The following is a 21,073-nucleotide window of genomic DNA, read 5'->3' as shown; positions in this document are numbered from 1 at the left end:
TTTTTTAATGTGTTTTTGACAATCCATCACTAGAGATGCAGAGATCCTGAAAGAATGTGCAAAATTAAATCCATATTAATGAATTGGACGGATTAAAAATATTACATATTAGGTACAATGAAAATGAAAAAGTATTAAAAACAGCATAGGTACCTAGGTAAGTAGTCAGCAGCTAGCATTTTAATGCAATATATTTTTTTAAAGTTCAGTAGCAAAAACCCATTTTTTTAAAAATCACAGACCCAAAATTTTTCCAAAACCTACATGAAACTCAAGCAGGTGTCTCATGAAAAGTGAACACATACCACCCTGCAACCATGTGCGGGCGCCCTATAAATTATCGCGGAACCTACGATCAAATATCAACTATAGTACATATGTGGGAGCTTTATGGGTCAATGAAAAATTTAAATCCAATTTCTTTTTAATTAAACGTCAATTGGTCAAAATTATAACGTGTAAAAAAATATTCAAAAAGTAACAATAAATTTAATAATGAACTAGGTAGAGTAACTAGGAAAGCTTTGATTCAAACGAGATTCCATCGTGACTGGGATTAGCCGGCGGGTACTCGTTAACCTTCAAATAGACCATCGGCCATGTAACTGGATGCATATGTACGTACAACAGGTCAGTGATTCTCACAAGAAGGATGGCCCTAAACAATCCTATACGGTATAAGGTATAAACATGAACATAGGTAGGACTATTCCTCACTCCACTGGGGGATTCGATTACTCTATACTCTGTCCGTGTGTAATGTATTATCCTAGGTAGCAGTGTACCTTCTACGAAGAGAGTAATTAAATTTATTTTCCGGTACGTGTAGTGGAAGCTTGTTTTGGTTCATGCCGCATGTTGCGTCAGTTTGTTGAGGGTATTTTGATGGAAATGGAATGACTGGACTGGAGTAGGAAAGTGGATAGCTGTTAGCTACAGGTAGGTAGTAGGTACTTGGGCATTCAAAGGAACAAGGTAGGTAGAGAGGTACAAATAATATAATAAACTGATTGTTGTGTAAAAAGATGCGCCAAGATGGGCACGCAAGCGAGTAATTTATGCGCGTAAACAAACAATTCGTGATTAAAGAATAAGTATTATGATGTAAGTAAAAGACTACTGGATAGGACATTATTTCATACGCTGTGAAATTATTACACTCTGGTAAATAAATATTTTAACCGGAATTTCAGGCAGAATTAAAAACATTTGACTGAAATCGTCAGGTCAGAGGGCATTTCAAGAACCAAGGCCAGAAAATGATGGATAGCAAAGTTTTGAATTCCCAGTTCATAAAAAAACCGCTGGGAAAACAGTTGATCCTTTTCACAAACCTATTAGCCAAAGTCCTTACACGACTTGGTGAGATGTAATTGGATCAGTGAAATTCCTGGATATGATCTAATCTGATCTGATCTGACCGGATCTCTACAAATCCGGCCAGATCCAATCAGGTCTTAACCACTGGATCTGATCAAAATTTCAATCTGAGTAGATCTAATAATCAGAGCTATTTTCCGATCATTTTCTCCTGGGTTCTCATTTCGTGCAGCAGAATAAATCGACTGATTTGAAACCAAATTACCAATAAAGTTGTAAATTTCAAATTTGACTTTCGTACTTTCTCACCTTCGCACAGCTTCACTTACAACACTTTGGAAGCAAAAAGCAAATCAGCACAAATGTAATCCAATTACCCAACCCACAGCAAAATTCAGCACTACACCACTACATCAAAAATCAAAATCAAAATCACCGCAGTAAAAGTTGATTTGGTATAAATGGCTCTCTGAAAAATTCATTTGTAATCGTCGCCAAAAAAATTTTCACTCTAAATACTCAATTGAAACCAGAAATTGTCACAGAAAAAATCCATTTGGGATTTATACAAAAAAAAAAAATTATTTGAAATCGTGAAAATAGAATTTTAAATTACTACCAGAAAATGTGGTATAAAATTTACCACAAAAAATGCATTTGAAATCATACACAATTCCAAAATCGAATTCAAAAACTTGGAATTTTAAATTGTCACCAGAAAATTCGTTCTAGAAATCACCAAAAAAAAAAATTGAAAATCACCGCAAAAGAATTCATCAAATTAAAAATCAAAATTATTGTCAGAAACATTATACTGAATTTTGTCTCCAAAAAAAAAAAAGAATTCTGAATCACTACTAACAAGGAATGTAAACTATTTTAAAATTCACAAGAAAAGATAGGTACCTATTATAAATTACTATGAAAAAATGTAAATACCTATATTTAAATCGCAAACAAGAAAAAATTCCAAACCGAATTAAAAAAATTAAACTTTAAATCATCACCAGAGAATTCATTATGAATAAAAAAAACTCTAAATCACCACAGAAAAATTCTTCAATAAATTGAAAATCAAAATTCGGAATCACCATCAAAAACATTATTCTTGAACGTTCCCGAAAAATTAGTTTGAATTCATGAAAAAATAAGAAACAAAACCCCCATCAAAAAATCATTCAAGGTAAGTCATCCTAGAATAGAATGATGTTTTCAAAATCATCACACAAAATCACATTCTTGATCACCCTCCAAAAAAATCATCAAAATTCAACATACTCTTAGTTCAATTTGAAATCATGACTGAAAAATTCATTTATACTACAAAAAAATTGATTTGAAATTGTAAAAAAATTATTCTAAAAATCGCCAACAAAATTGATTAAAAATAACTAAAAAATCATTTGAAATTATGAAAAAAAAGAGGAGTCCCGATAAGGCCACTTTTTGGCCCCAGCCAGTTATCGACTCGACCACTCTTGATATGTTGTAATAAATGTACCAAATACGAATCCGTGGTTAGTTAACCCAAAATCACCATTTTTTGGGCTCTAGGGGTTCCCAAAGTTGTGAATAAAAAAATAATTTTTGGAACCACTGAGTATTATTTTCAAAAACTTTTTTTAGGGTAAAATATCTGTTTGAACTCGATAAACGTTATGCGAGGTGATTTTCCTATTTTCGACCCTCGGGGACAGAAATGGGGGGGGGGGTTCGATTTTTTGAAAATTTTGGAACCACCATTTTGAACCTACCCCTTTGAGCCCCCTAAAAAGCTTTTTACAGTTTATTAGTATCTGAAAGACCTTCATCCTACCAAATTTTGAGCTCAATAAAACTTTCCAGTGGTACTCAAAAATCCAGTTTTCCATTTTTTCGCAATTTCGAAATTTTGGGAACCCCTGGAAAACTAGAAACCTGCGATTTGTGCCAAACGTAACGTTTTGAGGTATATATATATTCAATTATCTTGATGAAAAAGTTTAATTAAGCTCCCTGTATATTCGTAATTTTGAACCTTTTTTTTAGAGCCCCCCACTTTAGGCACCCCTAAAAAAGCTTAATTTTGAATGTTACAGGAAAAATCAAATGAAAAATTATCGAGCACTTGCCAGCGTGGTTCAAATGTAGATTCTTCAATTTATTTGAAAAAATGTGCCTAAACACCTTTTTTAGGGGTGCCATAAAGTGGGGGGCTCTAAAAAAAGGGTTCAAAATTACGAATATACAGGGAGCTTAATTAAACTTTTTCATCAAGATAATTGAATATATATATACCTCAAAACGTTACGTTTGGCACAAATCGCAGGTTTCTAGTTTTCCAGGGGTTCCCAAAATTTCGAAATTGCGAAAAAATGGAAAACTGGATTTTTGAGTACCATTGGAAAGTTTTATTGAGCTCAAAATTTGGTAGGATGAAGGTCTTTCAGATACTAATAAACTGTAAAAAGCTTTTTAGGGGGCTCAAAGGGGTAGGTTCAAAATGGTTCCAAAATTTTCCAAAAATCGAAACCCCCCAATATCTGCCCCCGAGGGTCGAAAATAGGAAAATCACCTCGCATAACGTTTATCGAGTTCAAACAGATATTTTACCCTAAAAAAGTTTTTGAAAATAATACTCAGTGGTTCCAAAAATTATTTTTTTATTCACAACTTTGGGAACCCCTGGAGCCCAAAAAAATGGTCATTTTGGGTTAACTAACCACGGATTTGTATTTGAGACATTTACTACAACATTTTAAGAGTGGTCGAGTCGATAACTGGCCTGGGGCCAAAAAGTGGCCTTATCGGGACTCCTCCTTTAATTAAATTATCGCTGAAGAATTTTATTTTAAATCGTCACAAAAAATGCATTTAAAATTTAAAAGAAAATTAAAAATCATTTCTAATCTTTCTCCAAAATAAAATCCACAACCCTAAGAACTACCTCGAAATCCAAAATTGCAGTTCAAAAATCAATTTTTACAAAAAAAGTTGATTTGCAATTACCACAAAGAATCTTTGAAATGACGAAAAAATTTATTGATTTTTTGAAATTAAGTACTACAAAAAATTCTACTGAATCGAAAATCAAATTCCAAATAATACAATGCAAAAATTAATTTGAAATTTTTACAAAAAAATTCATTCAAAATAAGCACAAGAAATTCATACAAAATTGCAACAAAACGTGGAAAAATTCGTTTGCAATTTACTACAAAAAATTAATTTGAAACGCAAATAAATTCTGGACTGAAAAAAACACTCCCGAAAAACTTATTCTACGTACAAATCACAAAAAAAAATTATAAAAAAGTCACTACAAAGAATCATTATTGAAATTAGGAAAAAATATTAAACTTTAATTGAAGAAATGAGAAAAAGGTTTTGAAATAACAAAAAGATCATTTCAAACCGCCCCAAAAAAGTTTGCAGTTTAAAAATCCATTTTCACCAAAAAATTAATTTGCAATCACATGAAAAAATTATTGAAATCGCGAAACAATTCATTTAAAATCGCCACAAAAAATTCTTCATAAAGTTGAAAATAATTCCAAATTACTGAGAAAAAATTCATTAAAAACGTCCACAAAAAAATGTATTCAAAATCACCATGAAAAATTCGTTCAAAATAATCATGAAAAAAGTTCATTCAGAATGACTATAAACCAAAAAAAAAGTTATTCTAAATCACTATCAGAAAATTCTTCGAAATATTATCAAGAGAAAGTTCATTCAAAATCAATAAAAAATAAAAATTTAGTTACTTATTCTAAAACTTACCACGAAAAAAAGTAATGGTGCCTTGGTCATTTCTGTTTACACCAAATGCAGTTTTGAGTTCACTATTCTCTCAAATCATCCAAACCCACTTTCACCCAGTTCTTTCAGTTTTTTGGAACAGCCATCATAATTCTTCAACCTGTCAAAAAAAAATATCAACAACACGTGTTGATCGATTACATCAGTAATTAAACAGAATCGATTCAATGTTGAAAATCAACTCATTATTCCTGTAAGTACCTACCTACCAGTGTTCTAATTGATAATGATAAATAAACCTCTCTGACCCAGTTTCCTCTACTCATTCACTTTTCACCGAACAGACGCCAAAACAGGAACCTACAAAAGGGAGGACAGAACCAGCGTTAGAAATTGGAAAATACGATCAAACAGCTCGTAAAAAGTTAGCTGGAAAAAATGGCGAATAAAAGTTTACAATACCTGTATTGCCTTTACTAGGTACAATATCGATTTACATGAACAGCATTTCAATTCGGCCGCATTTCTGTAAATGGTAATACACATTTCATATCGAGTCTTCTCTATTCTCTTTCGTGTAACTTTTTTTTTCATATTCTTACAGGTACCTATATACCTCATCCTTGTACCCAGTCATGAGGTAACTTTTCCTATTGTTTATATGTGTAAATACAATCACCAAACACGTGCAAATAAAAAGAGAGAGGAACTTCCAGTAGTGGCACACCTTATAGTAAGTATTAGAAGAATTAACCAGACCCTGTTTCATACAACATGAGAAATACTCACTTGAAAAAGAAGTCATCTATAAATACTTTCAAAGTGCCATTTCAAACGATGCAAATCAACACTTTACAGTACTCATATACAAGTAGCCATAGAATTTTTATGACTGTACGATTTCACCGGCCACAAAATCCACCAGGTATACTTATGTAGGTACTTATAATATACCTCTAAATCTAGTAGCTCGTAAACAGTTATTTATTAATTTTTTTTTTTTTTTTTTAGAAAGAAATCTTTTAAAACATCTCCATTAATCGTAAGTCTCCCAACATGCAGCTTTTCGAACTCGAAATCCACATTATTATCCGTATGGAAATTATCGAGTCTTAATAATTCGATGCCCAGAGTCATTCACCTATGAAATTACATAGCTCTCTATGATGGCCTCGTGCTATAGTATTTAGTTATATGTATGTATGGGGTACTCGTACGTGCAGCTTAAAAGAGAGAACGTAATGAAGCGAAAATTTATTACGTATTTTTTTTCTTTCTTTCATTTTTATCACCGAATCACACATTGGTTTGCGTACCTGGTAGGTAGATAGGTTGTTGTATTTATAGCATAGGTACGAGCTGTTCGCTTAATTACTGCCGCAATGAAAGTTATAATTATTATCAACGATTTATAATGAGAATTATTGTCATGAGGTAATCGACATTTTTATACGATTTCATTGCATTCTCGACTCTCGAGCCAGAGAGCATTGTAATTGTTTATGACCACCTTTATAAGGATATATTTTCCAGAAACATGGTACGTGCCACCGAAGTGAGTATGAGGTAACTGGAATTTAAAATGCGATAATGCGAGATATTAAGAGGAATTAGATGAGTGTTTTTGATATCATTTGATTCAAATTGTACAAGTGTACCTAGATTGAACTAGAAAGATGCGAACTTGCATGTTAAAAATTGGATGAAAATCAATTCAGTCGTTTTTGATACTTAGGTAGATGTGATTTTGATTTTAAAAAAAAAACAGACTAAATATTATATCTTTTAAGAACTTTCTAGAATTTCGGCCTCAAAGGTTCATACTCAGAAAATTTCAAGGTTATTCGTACGAGTAATTCATGCCTCACGATTATTCTGTAAGGAAGATTAGATACCCACTGCAGGAGCAACAGAATTTCATCATTTAAAGGAGTAGGCATGAGGAAGGATAACTTCGATTCAAAATCCATTCATGGTTACATTTTACAAGTGCAATAGCGAAGAAAAAAGAGTGAAAATAAAATGCAAACTAATCACAAGGAAATCAAAAATTGCACAAAATTCCAGAACATTCCAGTTTTTGATTTTTAGTTTACATTTCCCATTTTGGGCTTAATGGTTTTCAATTTTTCTTTTTGTTTTTGATGCTGTACGTTTTTGTTTTCGAAATCGTTTTTGGTTTTCACTTTCAAACAAGACTATCTCTCCAAATACACTCAAATTCAATGACTATCCCAGACAACCCTTCTAAAATCCAAAAATTCATAACCCTACTAAAAAAAACTAACTCAATAAATCAAATCTAAACACCTCTCTACACGGGTGTAATAATCTTGCAATTATAAACACCAAAAAAAAAAGTTTTCCTGTTGTTCATGTTTTCTAAAATTCAGTTTTCAACGTTACCTACTTTTTTTCATTTCGTGCTACACAATTTTATTACCTTGGATTTAACTTTTAAGATTTTTTGGTTTTTATGTTTCGTCGTTTTCAGTTTTTGCTTTTTGCTCTTTTTTCTCCATTTCTAATATAGCTTCAGTTTTTCTGAAATTTGGGTGTTTTTTTCAATTTTCGGTTTAGTTCTCAAGTTTTTTTTCTGGTTTTCAACTTTAAGTTTTATTCCTGAGTTTTCGTTTTCATTTCCCAATTTTTTCCTTAATTTTGGATTTTCTGTTTTCGTTTTCAATATCAAATTATTTTTTCAATTTTTTCTCGGGGGGGGGGAGGGGTACAGATCTCGGTTTTGATTTGGAGTTGTTTTTTGTCACTTCTCGGATTTCGTTTTCAGTCTGATTTTAGTTTTGATTTTCAGATTTTATAGTTTTCGTTTTTCATTTATTTTTGGGTCAAGTTCTCCAGGTTTTTAAAAAATTTATGAGCTGTCGCTTTTAATTTTGCAAGTTTTAGTATTAATTTTTTTATTTGCTTTTAATTATTATTTTGTTTTCTGATTTATGGAGTTTCAATTCTGATCCGCGCTGATTTCGAATAATTTCTTTTCCACCATCCTTTTTTTTGGTTTTCATTTTTGGGTTTTAGATTTTTTTAGTTTTCAATTTTTGTTTCAATTTTATAAAATTTTGTTTTTTTTTAAATTTGATTTTTAGATTTTTCGTTTTTTTTCACATTTTTTGTTATAGCAATGGAGTTTTTTTTTTGTTTTTTAGCTTTCGTTTTTATTTTTTGTACTTACCTATGTATTTATCAACTTTTTTTGCTGTGTTTTTGAATTTTTGTATTTTCAGTTTTTTATCTACATTTAAAGTTTTTTTGGGGGGTTTTTTACTTTTATAATTTTTCAAAAATTCTACTTCTTTTCTGTAAAGAGGGTTGTGAAAACAACTTTTTTTTCAAGTTTTCACGTTTTTTGGCTTTTATTCTTGATCAATTTTCAGTATTCTTTTCGAGTTTTTCCAATTTTTATTTTTCATATTTCGTTTTTTAATTTTAGGTCATGTTATCGTTTACAGTTTGGTTCTTTTTTATTATTATTATTCTGACTCATATTTTTCCAAAATATTGCTTGCTTTTGATTTTGGTTCTTGGGTTTTTTGGTCTTCATTTTCGATTTTGTCTTTCAGATTTTTTTGTTGAGGGGTGGGGGTGTCAAGTTTATGATTTCCATTTCTCTTCTGTGGGTTTTTGCTTTTTCTATCATTGCTTCTGTGTTTAAGTTTTTGTTTCAATCTGTTTTTCCATTTTTTTTTTAAAGTTCGTTTGTTTTTGTTTTTCACATCTCGTTCTTATTTTTAAGGAAGTTGTGGAAACGATTTTTTTGGCTTGGTTTTTAGATTGTTTGGTTTACCTACATATTTAGGTTATTATAATGTTCAGTTTCAAGTTTTGTTTTCGAATATTTTTTCAGCTTTCGTTCTTATTTTCAGATTTCTGTTTTTTTTTTTTTTTTTTTTTTTCAATTATTTGGATTTAGTTTTTCCAAAAATTATTTGGATTTAGTTTTTCCAAAAATTATTTGAATTTAATTTTTCCAAAAATTAGGTATCTGGATTTAATTTTTTCAAAAATTATTTGGATTTAATTTTTCTAAAAATCATTTGGATTTAATTTTTCCAAAAATTAGTTGGATTCAATTTTTCCAAAAATTATTTGGATTCAATTTTTCCAAAAATTATTTGGATTCAATTTTTCCAAAAATTATTTAAATTCAATTTTTCCAAAAATTATTTGGATTCAATTTTTTCAAAAATCAATTTTCAGCGTTTCTCTAATTTTTTGTTTTCGTTATTTTTGTTCAGCCTTCACATTCGAATTTTTTCCTTCTGTTTCTCAGCTTTTGTTCATATCTTTTGGTTTTCTTTTGTCAGTTTTTTGATTTTTTTGTTTCCGTTTTTCTGAACTTCTGTTTCAATTTTTTTTGTTTCTCTTTTACTTTTTAGTTTTTGATATTCAATGTTTTTTTTGCTTCAGGGTTTTCATTTTTTCAAAATCTCGTTTTCAGAATTATTATTTTCAATTTTCTGCATGATTTTTAGTTTTTTTTTTTTTTTTTTTTTTTTTTGGCGTTAAAGAAATTTTAGAAGACTGATACCTACTTTGTTGACATTTTAGGAGATTTTAATTGCCCCCTTCCCTTCCATCCTCCATTTCCTAACCAACTTGGAGAAAGTTACTCTCATGTAAAATTCAAAGAAAAATGCTATCAATATTCGAGTTTGACTAGGTATAAAATCATCGATTCTCACATGTTCTGATAATCTGATCATTTCAATCACGAACAACAACAACGAAACCATTTCACATATTAAAGTAAAAACATGTATATTTACACGGTAAATATTCCATAAAAATAAATTGTTAAAAAAACGAATAGCGCATTCTTAATTAATACGATAAAAAGTCTTAAAATTTTCAAACGATAAAGGGGAAAAAAATAGAAAAAAAAACACATCGCTCGAGACGAAAAAATAAATAATTTAAAAAAATGGCACGTAAAAGTAAAATATCGAAATTAAGATAAACGTCTCATCTTTTTTTTTTACAAAATTATTTCTAAAAAGAAAAAAAACGTATTAGTATTACCAAAAAAAAAAAAAAAAAAAAAAAATAGAAAAAAAAATTAACGAATATATCAACACATAATCTACTATACCTATGGTACCTTACTTAGAAATTATGCGATAAAGATTCGAACAATACTAACACAAACACAGGCATACATTTAGTATAATCATGCGCAAATAAGTTGACTATTCGAATTACGAGAGTCATCCAGATGTATACTGCAAGAAGTACCAACTCAGCATATACACAACAGATTCCTCCTGAAAACACACATACTTACTGCAGTTTACCTCTGGACTACCTCATGAACACAGCCTCCGATATAAACGATGTATTATTTTAGGGTAAGTACGAGTCGATACCTCCATAAAAATAGTAACTTTTTTGCGCACAAACACACACACACACGCTCACACACACGCATACGAATTCTTTTTCTAAAAACTTTCAGCAAATATACTACGAATAAATAGTATAATATAACTAAGGTAAAATTTGCGAGCCATGCTTCGTAACATCGTCGTCGATTTTCTTTTTTGTGCGTCATATAGAGAGAAAAAGAGAGAATAAGGGAAACCATGTAAAGACTAGCATAGATATGGGGGAAGGTGGCTCTGGCTACTGCACACGATGAAGAAAATACGATCGGTAGGGAAATTGTGATTCCTCCTTTGGGTCGACGAGATTCTTCATCAACAACGCTGTTGGCCATGTCGAGATTCCTCGGGCAGGGTAAATGGAAAAATAAAATCTGTAACAGAACGAAAAAAAATATCAAATTAGTATGTTTTCGATCAGAATAAGGACGATGATTTTTAATTAATTTGTTATTTCTTCGAGTGAAATAAGACGAGTGTGGTTCAAATTTATACTCTCAAATATCTCAACTTTTTTTTTCAAACTGCACCTATCCTATCCATCTTCCATCATCAACAACACATGACTCGAAAGGAATGCGCGAAAACTTGTCTATCCCTATCTCTACACCATACCACATCATCCATACGCCATTTTTATTTTTTCATAACATGATTATTTTTTTAATTAAGCGTACTAAGTATACGAACGTACGTACGGTACCATACAACATCATACCCACTACACGTTTGCATATTTGCCGAGACCAAAAGAGCGAGATAGAAGCATCGCATTGTTCTCATACCTGTCCAAATGATTTCCGCTGTTTATGACGATTTGAGAACCAGTATGAGGCTGTTGGCTGTATATTTACCTTATTCAATTTTTTTTCTTCTTTTTTTTACCTCTCACCTAGCACCTGGGGCTTGTCTGTTTTTTTATTCGTTACTTCATCCTTTTCAAATATACCTACAGCATTGTACCGATGAGGCGATGATGATGCGAGCATTTATAACGTTATTTAACGCGAACTCTCCACTCTCCAGAGTAAACAACAAGAAGGCAGGCACGTAGGTGTATTCATTTAAAGAGCAGCAGGTACCTCTCTGTAGATTTTATTGACCAAGAGCACGATTAATACTAAGAGTTAATGTACGAGCACATCGTAATCTAGTTTCGCAATTACCAGAGAACAATATTGCCTCGTTGACAACATCAAGGCGATGTGACTAAACTAAACCATCTTTTTACGTGCATTTGCATCTAATTCAAATTGCATGATTGTGAAATGCATTTATTTAACTAGGCTACATATTTGTTCAGCATCCAGAGGCGTGCCAAACGGAGAGGGGTGGGGGGGAGGTCTCACTTCCCATTCCAACAGAAAAATGTTGGCAAAAAGTTGGGAATTTTCTGGAAAAGTTGAGTGTGTGAGTTGGAAAAAGTTGGGAAGAAACCGAGGAAGCTGGGAAAATCAAAGAATTACCAAAACCATGGGTTTTTACTTCTTGAATTATTCAAAAGTTTTATTTTCATCTTCCTTTCTCTAACCAAAGTTGGAAAATAGAAAAATGAACTTTTCACACCAAAAATAATGCTGTTTTACTTGAAATTTTTCAAAAAAAAAAAATCCCATGCATTCCAATCAAAACTGCCAGAAGTCCCAACAGTCCCAACTGTTTCTAAAATATCAAAAAATTTCCTATGTTCAAGGTATTTACTACATATAAAATCCGAAAGCTAAATTCATGTTTTTTTTTCATTCCTTTTTCTTACTCTCAAAATGAAATTTCGTACAGCGTCAATGTTGTCAAATTTACCCACAGTTAACCCCCCCCCCCTTCAAAAAATCAAATCTTTAGATTGTCACCAGAATTAAAAAATATTCTAATGGAAGATTTTATTGATATTTTTCTTCATGAAGGTACACGATTTCAAGATCCACTCTTCTCTCACCGCCCTCTCTGCTCATTTCATCATTTTATTCAAAAAAATGAGATAATTGTCAAAAAAAATTCACGAGACCTCTAACAAGGTTCGTACAGTTGATTGAAAATGAAAACCAGAGTCAAGATATTTTTGTGATGTTTGGATTACTTTTTTGAATTAAAAAAAAAATTCGATGCAATGACCTGCAAAATTTTCATATCTTTCCTTACTCAAGATTTTGTAAAACTATCTCGCCATTGTTTTTGAATAACCATTTTTCAGAAAATTTGAAAAAAAGCCAAGTAGCCCAACGAAAACTTATGATTTGAAAAGTTTTTTTCTGTATTTTCTTGAACCATTGTGGCAAAAAATTTGAAAAAACAAGGAAGAAAATTCGAAATTTTGAATAAATTGCACCTCTTTTTAAAACTTTTGGACCACCTGTTGAATTCGCAAAAAATTTTCGAATTTCAAAAGTTGGTTGCTAAGATAGTGAAAAAAATGCACAATTCAGCCAAAATTTTTTGAAAAAATTCATGTTGCTAGACTCATGACTCCTCCATCTTACATATTTCGAGTGAATCAGGAAATTTTGTGGGAATTTCGAGCTTCAAAAATCTACTGTCCTAAGGAACATTTCTAGCCCTTGTACTCAAAAAAAAAGTGGCTCTGGAAATCAAATTTACTTAGGCCAAAAATGAGGGAAAAAATCAAAATTTTACCAAATTGACCAAGAAAGCTGAAATTTGGGTTATATCTTAATTTCGACACGCCAAATCGATTGGAAACTGTTTCAAACCGTTTTGAGCAGTTCTGGAGCCTCCAGTAGATTTTTGAAACACAAAAATGAAGTTGGAAAGCTGAAATTTATTCTGCAAACTAATTTCAATGCGCTACGAAGTACTGCAGAGGGATTTCAAGTCGTTTTGGAGCCTTCAGCGAATTTTGAAAATTACTGGAGCCTACACTAGATTTTTTAACTTTTAATTTTTGCAAAATTTCATCAAAAATGGAGATGGAAAGCTGAAATTTATTCAGCAAACTAATTTTAACACCCTCTGAAGACGACTTCAGGTGGGTTCAAGTCATTTTGGAGCCCTCAGCGATTTTTTGAAAATTACTGAAGCGTCTAGTAGATTTATGAAACTTGAAATTCTCGCAACATTTTACAAAATGGAGTTGGCAAGCTGAAATTTACTTCGCAAACTAATTTCAATGCGATATGAAGTCGACTACATGGTGGTTTCAAATGGTTTCGAAGCTTCCAGCTACTTTTTGGAAATTTCAATTCTCCAAAAAACGCCATACGACCTTTGAAAAAGTCGCTGGAGGCTCCAAAACGACTTGAAATCCACCAGCAGTCGACTTCCTAGCGTATTGAAATTTTATTAGTTTGCAGAATGAATTTCAACTTTCCATCTCCGTTTGATGAAATTTTGAGGAAATTTCAAGTTTCAAAAATCTGCTGGATGCTCCAGCAATTTTCAAAAAAATCGCTGGAGGCTCCAAAACGACTTGAAATCCCCCTGCAGTTGACTTCGTAGCGTATTGAAAGTAGTTTGCAGAGTAAATTTCGGTTATCCAACTCTATTTTGATGAACTTTTGTGGGAATTTCGAATTCTAAAAATCTGATGGAGGCTCCAGAACTGCTCAAAATGGTTTGAAACAGTTTCCAATCGATTCGGCAGGTCGAAAATAGAGTATAACCCAAATTTCAGTTTTCTTGGTCAATTTGGTAAAATTTTGATTTTTTCCCTCATTTTTGGCCTAAATTTGATTTTCAAAAATTCACCAAAAATCGAAATAGGCACTTCAGCACTTGAAATTTTGACAGGTGATAAATTTTTGCCTGGTCTTTTGATCTACCTTTGTACGGTTTGAAAAATTTTGTTCAAGTCCTATGTTACAGAATTTTAAAGGAAAAACCTGGAAATTAATTTTGTGACGAAACATAAATTTCAAAAATGTAAAATTTTTCATCACAAACAATCGATTTAAGCTGACAATTTAGCGATGAAAAAAGTGAAAATGACGAGATAAATTTCTTTAATGTACATTATTTTTTCATCCCAAAATCAGAATAACCTTACGAACCATCTGTAGGTACGTACTTATTTTATATTTTTTCAATCTATCTGCCCGTCACTCGTTTTCTCTCCATGTACGTGTGGAAGAGGAATTTACCTACCTGATTGTAATAATCAATCATAAAAATTTCTCGATTCTAGATCTAATCGATTGCTTTGAAACGAACCAGAAACGAAAAAAAAAATTAAATACTAATAGACAAACTCGTTCATGTATTTTGTATCTTAAACCCAGATCTGGCTCAAATCAGAGAAGTGTAACTTTTACCTTACGTAGCTGAAAGGTATCTGGACTACACCCAAGACACCCTTATATCGTATATTGGCAAATACTGAATACAAGACGTATTTAACTATCTACCTGGATTTATACTCACTATAGAGATCAACTGCGAGCTATAGGTACATGAGATTGAAATTGCCGATATCATGGACCATAGCAGTTTATAAACGAGTGAACGATTAATCGATAGAGCGAATTTCGCAGATATAATGCAGAGTGTTTTTTTTTTTTTTTTTTTTTGATAGATCTGATTATGAGTACACGGTACAGTGTACACGTGTACAGTTGTGCGCCTAGATCGCATTCGCAGCTGTATAGCAACAGGTACTTCTGATTACCTTCTAAATCCTAGAAAAGTGATTGTGAACGAGGTAACCACAACTACGAGTATCTAAACATTGCCTATTTTTTTGAATCGAGTCGAATTTCTTCGTTAAATGCAGACTATTGAATTGGATCATTATTTGAGTACATATCCCGAATCACTTTATGTAGGTATATACCTTCCTGATACGAATAATTGCTTGAAAATTCGGCCATTACGTTTTAATCTGCTGCAACTCCGTGTTTTGTGATGTATTTCCCCCTTGTTTTCCCGAAAGATTATTATCTCTTTGATAATTACCGACGTCCATCGCATGTTTTTTGTTTCGAGATTTGTATTGTTAGTCATTATTTTTATAAACGATGTTGGTAAAAAATTAAAATTGTATAAGGTTTCTTTACTCGCTATCGCGAACTGGCGCCATCCACCAGCGTTGCCGTCCTCTATTTCCGCGTAAACCTTGAAGAGTGAATGTTTCAAAGAGGCTGGGCTCGATGCAGTTTGTACGTAGATGCTTTCAAATTTCAAGGTTAATTTCTTCCTTCGACGATAATCCACAATATTTTTCGTAGTTACAAGATTGCAATATTCAAACAACTTGAAAGTGTAGGTGCTGCTGGCAGAGGCGTGACGAAGTAATGTGTCGGAGGAGGGAGGAGGAGGACTGGAATTTTCCCAAGTTTTTCCCCCAGACCGTCCTTCAGAATTTTTTCAGACAATTAGCCAGACGTGGTTTGAACAAATTTTGAAAAATGGAGTTGGAAACAAAAATGTCGAATAATTCAAAATTCAGAGTGTTTACCGGCACGAAAGCACGGAAATTTCTAAAAAACTGGCATCATTATCAAAACTATCGTTGTTTCCAATTTTTATTCAATTTTGTCTGTTCTATACTTCCTGAAGTATAAAGGGTACCCCCCCCCCCCCAACCATTAAGATAGGCAGAATGCTCTCAACCTTGGATTCCGATATGACTCACAGAGTATGTTTAGTTCCCTGAAAAAATAATTTTGAGCCCATAGCCCGCCCCCCCACCTCTCTACCTTCAGCCAGGGGGGTCAAAAAACCGATTTTTTCAATGGAAAAATTCTGCATCAACGCGTGTTTGAGATAAATTTTTTCTGTAAAGGGGGTACCCATGATTTTAGCCAGCTGAGAATGAATCTACCCTTAGTTGTCCTCAAAATGGAATTTTCAGTGGTGGGAAAACTTCGTTTAATCAAACAGAAACCGTAAAAACGCTGAAAGTGGGCTACAAGTGGTAGGCTATCGATTTTCAAAGTCAATGAGTCAGCTGGAGGTTTAGAAACTGAAATCGAACTTTTTCTGAGGCACTGCTTGAGGTGACATTACCCAAAAGTGGCAAAAAAAACACAAGTTTTAGCATGACTCAACTTTGAGGACCCTTGGCTTGATATCCTGTACGGGGTAATTCTCAAAAAAAGTTTAAATTTCAGTACTAAAATTTTTCAAAAATGAAAACCTTTTTTTGATTTTTTTTAAAAAATGGACTTGATTGTAGGCATACCCAGGACCCCTAAAATGACTTCAGGCCCAAGTCATCCTCAATAGGGGAGAGGGCAGGGGCTTCAAAAAAATCGGTATCACATGTTGGAAAGGCCGTTCACTACTTTTGGGTAGGTATAGGTATAATTGGAGCAGTTATTGGTAGCTTTAGCTCACAAAAAGGTCATCAAGTAGGTACCAGGTACCTTTTAATGGGAGTATTTGAACACAATAGGGTAGGTATTTTCCTTCGCCGTGGACAAAAAATCACGATAGCCACGACGAAATACCAAACTGTACTATCCACGACGTAAGAAAAAAAGAACTAAAACTTGTTTTACTAGTAATAGAATCAATAATTTTTCAATTTTGAAAGTTGTGGTCATCAAATACTTACTATTTGAATATTTTCTTTTTTTCAAGAAAAAAAAAATGTCTCTTTTAAACGTGAGAATGATAAGCCACGGCGATGGATCTGAAAAATGGTAATCTGTACAATTTTCACAGATTACCATTCGGAGAAGGGGTGACTGTATTTCCTTGATGGTTGTGAAATGGGCACAGTACTGCTATCACTGAAACAATGTACCATTTTTTTTTTTTTTTTTTCAGAAAAAGTGATAGTGTAATTCATTTTTGAAGATGAAGTTGAAAAATTTAAGTCATTACAGGCCACGACGATGGAGTTTTCAGGGTTGGGGGGACTTGACCCATAGTGGAGGGGGGGTTAGGGGACGTTAAACTACATGCACGTGACCCCTGAGTTGGTATCTACACAATACCACTGAAAAAAATTTCAATTGTCAATAGTATTCAAGTAAACCACCCATTATACGATTTTTAAACTTTTTTTGAGAATTACCCTACGACTAGCAACTTTTTCGCCAATTTTTGTCAAAATCCAAGATATGTTTTCCCCTCCACTAAATTTGTCAAAACAATTTATCCATTTTTCAATGCATCTATTCCACAAAAATAACAAAAATTCAGTCCCTCGTGTAACATTTCAGCAACCTCGATCCGTGAACTTCTACTCCTCCTTCTCTCACAAAATAATCACAAAACTTCCCACATCATGAACCTAATTCTTCACCATATCCGATCATACGTCACACACGTTGATCATATATACTCGTAGCTACCCAATATCGGTCACAATCAGACTATTAAAAAATTCACTGACGCGAATACTCGTATAGATGAGGGCAATCTGAGACAGCTCAACTACGTACGTAAACGTATGCACAACCTACGTAATAAAATCCTACCTAATTCTGATAACTACACTACACATTACAAGCATCAAACCGAATATTATACCCTTTTCTCTGCCCTTCTCGTTCGTACTCTATTTTCTCGCATACCTACATAATATATTATACATATAAAAACGTACATATTACATACTACACATAATAATAATATACCCGCGCTCTTGGAATTTATAATTCCGAGTCCTAATATTTTATAACGGTCCAGTGATGCGGTACACGTTAAATATACCTGTTTATAAGTGCGAGTGTGGCGTGTATGCGATGCCAGAGTCTTGTGTCGTCATAGCATTATCCACATGCTATAGCAACCTGTTACTTCGATCTGCCCATACCCCCCTTGTCCCCAATCACCCATTGTTTCACAGCATGATATCGAACTGACCAACCGAAATGTCGCATTCTTCGACCGTCGTCGACGACAACGACGAATACCGAATTAAAATACGTACATTATAATAAGGAAGAAAAGGCACAAGTCCGCAAGTCACACCATTGACATCGTCGTCCAGTCGTACAAATAAAATTTTCCTCGAGCAACCGGTTTGTTGCAGGAGGACCGATTAGATAGATAGAATTTTTCTCAATTTACAGTTAAGTACCATTAGGTACCATGTACGTGTCGCGATGAATGCAACCAAATGTACGAATACGTAGGTAATACAAAATGCAACAGGTTGCATTCTTGAATCATACGAAATCTGCATTCACCAAGATTCGTATAGCTATAAGTAAATACCCAATGGTTTCGGTAAACGTTTCGAGTTATGTAGGTAACCTTGACTTTAGGTCCATAAAAAAAAAAGGCGACACGAAGCGTGAACACGATTACGACAAAAAAATCTCCTCCCTTCGCGACTCCTCGAGCATAATCTTGGCTATAGAACCAGAGGTGTATTTATAATATTTATTAATTGCATAACTCCGGTAAATTGATAACGCAGCAGCGCCATAGCAGCCGATCTCCCCTCTCACCCCCGCCATCGTAATCGTATCGCGAAGGTGACGCTAAAATGACAGCCGTGTAATGTTTTTTTTTTTAAACGGTGAAAGGTTGATTTGGATCTGCTCCAGAAAACCTAAGTGCAAAAAAATTGAAAAAATTCTCTACAAAAAAGTATCCAATTCGAGTATTTTTTTGTTGCTTTTTTCAGCTCATGAGGGCTATAAGAAGACATCATGTGGTATAAAATAAACCTCTCTCGATTGAATATCACTTTCAAGGGGTAAATTTCCGTTTTGATAAGATTTTTTTTTCATTTTTGAATATCTTAGCACACGCTACGGATTAAGAATAAGGAACAGGTAGGTAACCGGTTACACGTTGGACTGCATTCTTGACAACGACGAGCCACACATAGCAGCAGCAAAAATATAGGATAGTTGAAAAACTACTCGGTTTTATCTAACGTAAGTAGAATGCACCGCGCTCATAGTCATAGTCAATCGCTAACAGCAACATCCACATCTCAACAGGTAAACTACAATTCCTCTATTCGTACTTCCCAGAGATATCTTCTTCTTCTTCGTCATCATTTTCCTATCACAACACACACAGAATCCTTCTAATACCTTTAATACCTCCGGAGAGTATTCAGATAACGCGCACAATGTACTCCCGTCGAGCCAATTATCTATTATTCAGGTCTCAGATACCCAAGATACTACGATACCGAGAACCTTGTTTCGTTTTGTTTTCACAATAAAAATGCCGAGAGTTTCCTTCAAAACGTACGAAAGTCAAATATTTGTAGCCAGGTTGATCGTAGCTCGGATAGGTAACTGGAGGAGAAGCAAGGGGGAACCTAATGATCCAGAGCTGATTGATTTTCTCCTCTGAAAAATTTCTTCTCGAGCTATCTGCGAAACGATTTGAAGTAATTGGGCTAGAATTCATGGCTAATATTGGACGATTAACTTCTTCTCGGATCATATTTTTTCGATGATGAATTTAAAATGTGATATTTTTTCTCAAGTTGGTTGCTGAAAATCATAACGAATGTATCTACCACATATATAAAAATTGCTCAATTTTGATCAAAATTCAAAATAAATTTTAAAAGTGACATAGGTACCTATTGATTTTTATTTTTTACTGATTTGAACGCGATCTTTCTCATCTTCTGTCATGGTATCTAACAGAATTTTTTTTTGAAAAAATCTCCACTTTTTCACTACTTGTATTATTTTTCATTACCTTTCTTCAATCCAGCTCTCTACTTGACCCCCCCCCCCACACACAAAATTAACAAAATAAAATTTTTCTGAAAAATGTACAACAAAATTGAAATTGAACGAAAATTTGTATAAAAAGTTTTTTAAAATTTCAATCAATTTTTTCAATAATTTGAAAGTTTTTGTGACGTGTTTGAATTTTTTTATTTTTTCACCACCTTTTTGACTAAATATGCACTACTTTTTCACTACTTTCACCATCCAGTTTTAAAATCACCACTTTTTCACAACTTTCACTACTTACCTGTTAGATACCCTGTATTTTGAAAAAAAAAAATGACGCTAAGATAATTTGGACGGTTTTCAGACCACTTTTTAGAAAATCTTAAATTTCCAAAATATACCCGCAGGCTCCAGAACAGCCTGAAACCACCTCCAATCGACTCAGCATATTAAAAATGGGGTACTAAGTAAATTTCATTTCAACAACTCAAATGGGTAAAATGTGGTGAAAATTTCAATTTTCAAAAATCTCCTAGGGTGCTCCAGTACTACCACTCACAATAGTTCGAAACCGTTTCCAATCGATTTGGAGGGTCGAAAACATGGCTCACACCAAATTTCAGCTTTCTTGGTCTATTTGGTAAAATTTTGATTTTTTCCATTTTTGACCCAAGTTTGATTTTTCAAAAAATCAATAAAAATCAAAATTGTTTGTAAACTCAAAAATTTGATTTATTGTTCCCAAATTCGTTTTTTGAAAATTAGATCATCTTGATTTAAACCTGATGAACAACTATTTCAGCTGATTTTCAAATTCCGTGATTTTAGAATTTTTTTTTGATTTGCTATTGAAAATAAAAGGTTACAGGTGTAGAAGTGACTTGTGTAACTTTTCTCATAAGGATTATAAATTACTCACTTATTCTCACACGCGAGTTCATATTCCATCATTTTTGGAAGGAAATTTGTACTCACCTGAAACAAAGTAAAATTTAGGTGGATTAGTTAGTTATAAAATTATTGATCAATCAACACATAAGTAGGTAGATATAT

The 21,073-nt window shown here is 33.0% G+C and overlaps 1 protein-coding gene across 2 annotated transcripts in view; it reads right to left on the bottom strand.

The window, feature by feature from the left end:
- Nucleotides 1-9,547: 9,547 nt before the first annotated feature.
- LOC135835285 (uncharacterized) overlaps nucleotides 9,548-21,073 on the bottom strand; it is a 58,163-nt gene continuing 46,637 nt past the window's right edge. The window contains exons 2-3 of one of the 2 annotated variants that reach the window (XM_065349468.1): nucleotides 20,940-20,995; nucleotides 9,548-10,834 (exon numbers count right to left, since the gene is read on the bottom strand). The gene's annotated coding sequence lies outside the window, so the exon portion shown is untranslated. The remainder of the gene's footprint in view (nucleotides 10,835-20,939; nucleotides 20,996-21,073) is intronic. The other variant, XM_065349467.1, reaches the window with a different exon arrangement.

The sequence above is a fragment of the Planococcus citri genome, chromosome 2, assembly GCF_950023065.1.
Source record: "Planococcus citri chromosome 2, ihPlaCitr1.1, whole genome shotgun sequence".
NCBI classification, from domain to species: Eukaryota; Metazoa; Arthropoda; class Insecta; order Hemiptera; family Pseudococcidae; genus Planococcus; species Planococcus citri.
This window is presented reverse-complemented; position numbering and strand designations above follow the sequence as displayed.